Below are 9,331 nucleotides of genomic sequence, written 5' to 3'. Positions count from 1 at the left end.
CGAGTCCTCAATCATGAACTTTTTCATACATAATTATTGACTCCGCCTGATCATTCATCAGCAATACACGAGTAAATATTTGACCTAATGAACATACTTCTTGCCAAAGAATACTCAGTCTTGAACTTTTTTTATTCCTTCTCATTTACTCTGATGTTTCGTCACCCATAAAGGAGTCAATATTTGACCTATTGAACATATTTCTGGTCCGAGTCCTCAATCATGAACTTTTTCATACATACTTATTGACTCCGCCTGATGATCGTCAGCCATACCGGAGTCAAAATTTGACCTAATGAACATATTTCTGGCCAAAGAATGCTCAGTCTTGAACTTTTTTTTATTTCTTCCCATTTACTCCTCTGATGTATCGTCACCCATAAAGGAGTCGATATTTGACCTATTGAACATATTTCTGGTCCGAGTCCTCAATCATGAACTTTTTCATACATACTTATTGACTCCGCCTGATGATTCGTCAGCCATACCGGAGTCAATATTTGACCTAATGAACATATTTCTGGCCAAAGAATACTCAGTCTTGAAGTTTTTTTATACATACTTATTGACTCTGTCTGATGATTCGTCACTCATAGAGGAGTCGATATTTGACCAACTGAACATATTTTTGGTCCGTGTCCTCGATCATGAACTTTTTCATACATACTTATCGACTCCGCCTGATGATTCGTCAGCCATACCGGAGTCAATATTTGACCTAAGGAACATATTTCTGGCCAAAGAATACTCAGGTTTGAACTTTTTTTTATTTCTTCTCATTTACTCCTCAGATGGTTAGTCACCCATAAAGGAGTTGATATTTGACCTACTGAACATATTTCTGGTCCAAGTCCTCAAACATAAACTTTTTCATACATACTCTTTGACTCCGCGTGATGATTCATCAGCCATACCGGAGTCAATATTTCACCTAAGGAACATATTTCTGGCCAAAGAATACTCAGTCTTGAAGTTTTTTATACATACTTATTGACTCTGTCTGATGATTCGTCACTCATAGAGTTGATATTTGACCTACTGAACATATTTCTGGTCCAAGTCCTCGAACATAAACTTTTTCATACATATTTATTGACTCCGCCTGATGATTCGTTAGCAATACCGGAGTCAATATTTGACCTAATGAACATATTTCTGGCCAAAGAATACTCAGTTTTGAAGTTTTTTTATACATATTTGTTGACTCCGTCTGATGATTCATCAGCCATACAGGAGTCAATATTTGAACTAATGAACATATTTCTGGCCAAAGAATACTCAGTCTTGAACTTTTTTTTATTTCTTCTCGTTTACTCCTCTGATGTTTCGTCACCCATAAAGGAGTCAATATTTGACCTATTGAACATATTTCTGGTCCGAGTCCTCAATCATGAACTTTTTCATACATACTTATTGACTCCGCCTGATGATTCGTCAGCCATACCGGAGTCAATATTTGACCTAATGAACATATTTCTGGCCAAAGAATGCTCAGTCTTGAACTTTTTTTTATTTCTTCCCATTTACTACTCTGATGTATCGTCACCCATAAAGGAGTCGATATTTGACCTATTGAACATATTTCTGGTCCGAGTACTCAATCATGAACTTTTTCATACATACTTATTGACTCCGCCTGATGATTCGTCAGCCATACAGGAGTCAATATTTGACCTAATGAACATATTTCTGGCCAAAGATTACTCAGTTTTGAAGTTTTTTTATACATACTTACTGACTCCGTCTGATGATTCATCAGCCATACAGGAGTCAATATTTGACCTAATGAACATACTTCTGGCCAAAGAATGCTCAGTCTTGAACTTTTTTTTATTTCTTCTCATTTACTCCTCAGATGGTTCGTCATCCATAAAGGAGTTGATATTTGACCTACTGAACATATTTCTGGTCCAAGTCCTCGAACATAAACTTTTTCATACATATTTATTGACTCTGCCTGATGATTCATCAGCAATACACGAGTAAATATTTGACCTAATGAACATACTTCTTGCCAAAGAATACTCAGTCTTGAACTTTTTTTATTTCTTCTCATTTACTCCTCTGATGTTTCGTCACCCATAAAGGAGTCAATATTTGACCTATTGAACATATTTCTGGTCCGAGTCCTCAATCATGAACTTTTTCATACATACTTATTGACTCCGCCTGATGATTGTCAGCCATACCGGAGTCAAAATTTGACCTAATGAACATATTTCTGGCCAAAGAATGCTCAGTCTTGAACTTTTTTTTTTTCTTCCCATTTACTCCTCTGATGTATCGTCACCCATAAAGGAGTCGATATTTGACCTATTGAACATATTTCTGGTCCGAGTCCTCAATCATGAACTTTTTCATACATACTTATTGACTCCGCCTGATGATTCGTCAGCCATACAGGAGTCAATATTTGACCTAATGAACATATTTCTGGCCAAAGATTACTCAGTCTTGAACTTTTTTTTATTTCTTCCCATTTACTCCTCTGATGTATCGTCACCCATTAAGGAGTCTATATTTGACCTATTGAACATATTTCTGGTCCGAGTCCTCAATCATGAACTTTTTCATACATAATTATTGACTCCGCCTGATGATTCATCAGCAATACACGAGTAAATATTTGACCTAATGAACAAACTTCTTGCCAAAGAATACTCAGTCTTGAACTTTTTTTATTCCTTCTCATTTACTCTGATGTTTCGTCACCCATAAAGGAGTCAATATTTGACCTATTGAACATATTTCGTGTCCGAGTCCTCAATCATGATCTTTTTCATACATACTTATTGACTCCGCCTGATGATTCGTCAGCCATACTGGAGTCAATATTTGACCTAATGAACATATTTCTGGCCAAAGAATACTCAGTTTTGAAGTTTTTTTATACATACTTATTGACTCCGTCTGATGATTCATCAGCCATACAGGAGTCAATATTTGACCTAATGAACATACTTCTGGCCAAAGAATGCTCAGTCTTGAACTTTTTTTTATTTCTTCTCATTTACTCCTCAGATGGTTCGTCATCCATAAAGGAGTTGATATTTGACCTACTGAACATATTTCTGGTCCAAGTCCTCGAACATAAACTTTTTCATACATATTTATTGACTCTGCCTGATGATTCGTCAGCAATACACGAGTAAATATTTGACCTAATGAACATACTTCTTGCCAAAGAATACTCAGTCTTGAACTTTTTTTATTTCTTCTCATTTACTCCTCTGATGTTTCGTCACCCATAAAGGAGTCAATATTTGACCTATGGAACATATTTCTGGTCTGAGTCCTCAATCATGAACTTTTTCATACATTCTTATTGACTCCGCCTGATGATTTGTCAGCCATACCGGAGTCAATATTTGACCTAATGAACATATTTCTGGCCAAAGAATACTCAGTTTTGAAGTTTTTTTATACATATTTGTTGACTCCGTCTGATGATTCATCAGCCATACAGGAGTCAATATTTGAACTAATGAACATACTTCTGGCCAAAGAATGCTCAGTATTGAACTTTTTTTTATTTCTTCTCATTTACTCCTCAGATTGTTCGTCACCCATAAAGGAGTCGATCATGAACTTTCTATTTCTAGTCATTGACTCCGCCTGATGATTCATCAGCCATACAGGATTCAATATTTGACCTAATGAACATACTTCTGGCCAAAGAATACTCAGTCTTGAAGTTTTTTATACATACTTATTGACTCTGTCTGATGATTCGTCACTCATAGAGGAGTCGATATTTGACCAATTGAACATATTTCTGGTCCAAGTCCTCGAACATAAACTTTTTCATACATACTCTTTGACTCCGCCTGATGATTCGTCAGCCATACCGGAGTCAATATTTGACCTAATGAACATATTTCTGGCCAAAGAATACTCAGTCTTGAAGTTTTTTATACATACTTATTGACTCTGTCTGATGATTCGTCACTCATAGAGGAGTCGATATTTGACCAATTGAACATATTTTTGGTCCGTGTCCTCAATCATGAACTTTTTCATACATACTTATCGACTCCGCCTGATGATTCGTCAGCCATACCGGAGTCAATATTTGACCTAAGGAACATTTTTCTGGCCAAAGAATACTCAGTCCTGAACTTTTTAATCCGTAATTATTGACTTTGTCTGATGATTCATCAGCCATACAGGAGAAAATATTTGACTTAATGAACATACTTCTGGCCAAAGAATACTCAGTCTTGAACTTTTTTTTATTTCTTCTCATTTACTCCTCAGATGGTTAGTCACCCATAAAGGAGTTGATATTTGACCTACTGAACATATTTCTGGTCCAAGTCCTCGAACATAAACTTTTTCATACATGCTCTTTGACTCCGCGAGATGATTCATCAGCCATACCGGAGTCAATATTTGACCTAATAAACATACTTCTTGCCAAAGAATACTCAGTCTTGAACTTTTTTTATTTCTTCTCATTTACTCCTCTGATGTTTCGTCACCCATAAAGGAGTCAATATTTGACCTATTGAACATATTTCTGGTCCGAGTCCTCAATCATGAACTTTTTCATACATACTTATTGACTCCGCCTGATGATTCGTCAGCCATACCGGAGTCAATATTTGACCTAATGAACATATTTCTGGCCAAAGAATACTCAGTTTTGAAGTTTTTTTATACATATTTGTTGACTCCGTCTGATGATTCATCAGCCATACAGGAGTCAATATATGAACTAATGAACATACTTCTTGCCAAAGAATACTCAGTCTTGAACTTTTTTTATTTCTTCTCATTTACTCCTCAGATGGTTCGTCACCCATAAAGGAGTTGATATTTGACCTACTGAACATATTTCTGGTCCAAGTCCTCTAACATAAACTTTTTCATACATACTCTTTGACTCTGCCTGATGATTCGTCAGCCATACCGGAGTCAATATTTCACCTAATGAACATATTTCTGGCCAAAGAATACTCAGTCTTGAAGGTTTTTTATACATACTTATTGACTCTGTCTGATGATTCGTCACTCATAGAGGAGTCAATATTTGACCAATTGAACATATTTTTGGTCCGTGTCCTCGATCATGAACTTTTTCATACATACTTATCGACTCCGCCTGATGATTCGTCAATATTTGACCTAAGGAACATATTTCTGGCCAAAGAATGCTCAGTCTTGAACTTTTTTTTATTTCTTCTCATTTTCTCCTCAGATGGTTCGTCATCCATAAAGGAGTTGATATTTGACATACTGAACATATTTCTGGTCCAAGTCCTCGAACATAAACTTTTTCATGCATATTTATTGACTCTGCCTGATGATACGTCAGCAATACCCGAGTAAATATTTGACCTAATGAACATACTTCTTGCCAAAGAATGCTCAGGTTTGAACTTTTTTTTATTTCTTCTCATTTACTCCTCAGATGGTTAGTCACCCATAAAGGAGTTGATATTTGACCTACTGAACATATTTCTGGTCCGAGTCCTCGAACATAAACTTTTTCATATATACTCTTTGACTCCGCGTGATGATTCATCAGCCATACCGGAGTCAATATTTGACCTAATGAACATATTTCTGGCCAAAGAATACTCAGTCTTGAAGTTTTTTATACATACTTATTGACTCTGTCTGATGATTCGTCACTCATAGAGTTGATATTTGACCTACTGAACATATTTCTGGTCCAAGTCCTCGAACATAAACTTTTTCATACATATTTATTGACTCCGCCTGCTGATTCGTCAGCAATACACAAGTAAATATTTGACCTAATGAACATACTTCTTGCCAAAGAATACTCAGTCTTGAACTTTTTTTATTTCTTCTCATTTACTCCTCTGATGTTTCGTCACCCATAAAGGAGTCAATATTTGACCTATTGAACATATTTCTGGTCCGAGTCCTCAATCATGAACTTTTTCATACATAATTATCAGAAATATGTCAATTAGGTCATATATGGACTACTATATGCCTTCCGTATCATCAGAAGGAGTCAATTAAGTATGTATAGAAAATTAATGATCGACGACTCTTGGGACAGATTTTTTTTCAGTGGGTCAAATTTTGACTCCGGTATGGCTGATCAGGCAGAGTCAATAAGTATGTATGAAAATACTTATTAAGAGTCCATGATCAAGGACTCTTGGACAAGAAATATGTTCATTAGGTCAAATATTTATTCCTGTATGGCTGATGAATTTTCAGACGAAATCAATATGTATAAAAAAGTTAATGATCGAGGACTCTTGGACCAGAAACATGTTCAATGGGTCAAATATGGACTCCTGTGTGGCTCAAGAATTATCAGAGGAAGTCAAGAAGTATGTATAAAAAAGTTCAAGGCTGAGTATTCTTTGGCCAGAAATATGTTCTTCAGTTCAAATATTCACTCCTTTATGGCTGATGCATCATCAGACGGAGTCAATAAGTATGTATAAAAAAACTTCAAGACTGAGTATTCTTTGGCAAGAAATATGTGCATTAGGTCAAATATGGATTACGATATGCCTGCCGTATCATCAGAAGGAGTCGATGGGTATGATTGGAAAGTGTATGATCGAGGACTCTTGGGCCAGAAATTTTTTCAGTGGGTCAAATATTGACTCCTGTATGGTTGAGGAATTATCAGACGAAATCAATAAGTATGTATAAAAAAGTTCAAGACTGAGTATACTATGTCCAGAAATATGTTCAATAGGTCAAATATGGATTACGATATGCCTGCCGTATCATCAGAAGGAGTCAATGAGTATGATTGGAAAGTGTATGATCGAGGACTCTTGGGCCAGAAATTTTTTCAGTGGGTCAAATATTGACTCCTGTATGGTTGAGGAATTATCAGACGAAGTCAATAAGTATGTATGAAAAAATTAATGATCGAAGACTCTTGGACCAGAAACATGTTCAATAGGTCAAACATGGACTCCTGTGTGGCTGATGAATCCTCAGACAGAGTCAATGAGTATGTATGAAAATGTTCAAGATTGAGCCAGAATGTCAATTGTCAATTAGGTCATATATGGACTACTATATGCCTTCCGTATCATCAGAAGGAGTCGATTAAGTATGTATAGAAAATTCATGATCGAGGACTCTTGGGCCAGATTTTTTTTCAGTGGGTCAAATTTTGACTCCTGTATGGCTGACGTATATTCAGGCAGAGTCAAGAAGTATGTATGAAAAAGTTCATGATCAAGGACTCTTGGACAAGAAATATGTTCAATAGGCCAAATATTTACTCCTGTATGGCTGATGAATTTTCAGACGAAATCAATATGTATAAAAAAGTTAAAGACTGAGTATTCTATGGCCAGAAATATGTTCAAGTATTGATTCCTGTATGGCTGATGAATCATCATACAGATTCAATGAGTATGTATGAAAAAGTTAATGATCGAGGACTCTTGGACCAGAAACATGTTCAATAGGTCAAATATGGACTCCTGTATGGCTGATGAATCCTCAGACAGAGTCAATGAGTATGTATGAAAATGTTCAAGATTGAGCCAGAATGTCAATTGTCAATTAGGTCATATATGGACTACTATATGCCTTCCGTATCATCAGAAGGAGTCGATTAAGTATGTATAGAAAATTCATGATCGAGGACTCTTGGGCCAGATTTTTTTTCAGTGGGTCAAATTTTGACTCCTGTATGGCTGACGTATATTCAGGCAGAGTCAAGAAGTATGTATGAAAAAGTTCATGATCAAGGACTCTTGGACAAGAAATATGTTCAATAGGCCAAATATTTACTCCTGTATGGCTGATGAATTTTCAGACGAAATCAATATGTATAAAAAAGTTAAAGACTGAGTATTCTATGGCCAGAAATATGTTCAAGTATTGATTCCTGTATGGCTGATGAATCATCATACAGATTCAATGAGTATGTATGAAAAAGTTAATGATCGAGGACTCTTGGACCAGAAACATGTTCAATAGGTCAAATATGGACTCCTGTATGGCTGATGAATTATCAGACAGAGACAATAAGTATGTATAAATAAATTCAAGACAGTACTCTTTGGCCAAAAACATGTTCAGTAAGTCAAATATTGACTCCTGTATGGCTCACGAATTATCAGAGGAAGTCAAGAAGTATGTATAAAAAAGTTCAAGACTGAGTATTCTTTGGCCAGAAATATGTTCATTATGTCAACTATTGACTCCTGTATGGCTGACGTATCATCAGGCTGTCAATAAGTATGTATGAAAAAGTTCATGATGGAAGACTCTTGAACCAGAAATGAGTTCAATAGGTCAAATATTGACTCCTGTATGGCTGATGAATCCTCAGACAGAGTCAATGAGTATGTATGAAAATGTTCAAGATTGAGTATTCGTCGGCCAGAAATATGTCAATTAGGTCATATATGGACTACTATATGCCTTCTGTATCATCATGAGTCGATTAAGTATGTATAGAAAATTCATGATCGACGACTCTTGGGCCAGATTTTTTTTCAGTGGGTCAAATTTTGACTCCTGTATGGCTGACGTATCATCAGGCAGAGTCAATAAGTATGTATGAAAAAGTTCATGATCAAGGACTCTTGGACAAGAAATATGTTCAATAGGTCAAATATTTACTCCTGTATGGCTGATGAATTTTCAGACGAAATCAATATGTATAAAAAAGTTCAAGACTGAGTATTCTATGGCCAGAAATATGTTCAAGTATTGACTCCTGTATGGCTGATGAATCATCATACAGAGTCAATGAGTATGTATGAAAAAGTTAATGACCGAGGAGTCTTGGACCAGAAACATGTTCAATAGGTCAAATATGGACTCCTGTATGGCTGATGAATTTTCAGACGAAATCAATAAGTATGTATAAATAAATTCAAGACAGTACTCTTTGGCCAAAAACATGTTCAGTAAGTCAAATATTGACTCTTGTGTGGCTCACGAATTATCAGAGGAAGTCAAGAAGTATGTATAAAAAAGTTCAAGACTGAGTATTCTTTGGCCAGAAATATGTTCTTCAGTTCAAATATTCACTCCTTTATGGCTGATGAATCATCAGACGGAGTCAATAAGTATGTATAAAAAAACTTCAAGACTGAGTATTCTATGTCCAGAAATATGTTCAAATATCCACTCCTTTATGGCTGATGAATCATCAGACGGAGTCAATAAGTATGTATAAAAAAATTTCAAGACTGAGTATTCTTTGGCCAGAAATATGTGCATTAGGTCAAATATGGATTACGATATGCCTGCCGTATCATCAGAAGGAGTCGATGAGTATGATTGGAAAGTGTATGATCGAGGACTCTTGGGCCAGAAATTTTTTCAGTGGGTCAAATATTGACTCCTGTATGGTTGA

Source organism: Chanodichthys erythropterus, chromosome 8 (assembly GCF_024489055.1).
Source record: "Chanodichthys erythropterus isolate Z2021 chromosome 8, ASM2448905v1, whole genome shotgun sequence".
Classification (NCBI taxonomy): domain Eukaryota; kingdom Metazoa; phylum Chordata; class Actinopteri; order Cypriniformes; family Xenocyprididae; genus Chanodichthys; species Chanodichthys erythropterus.
This window is presented reverse-complemented; position numbering follows the sequence as displayed.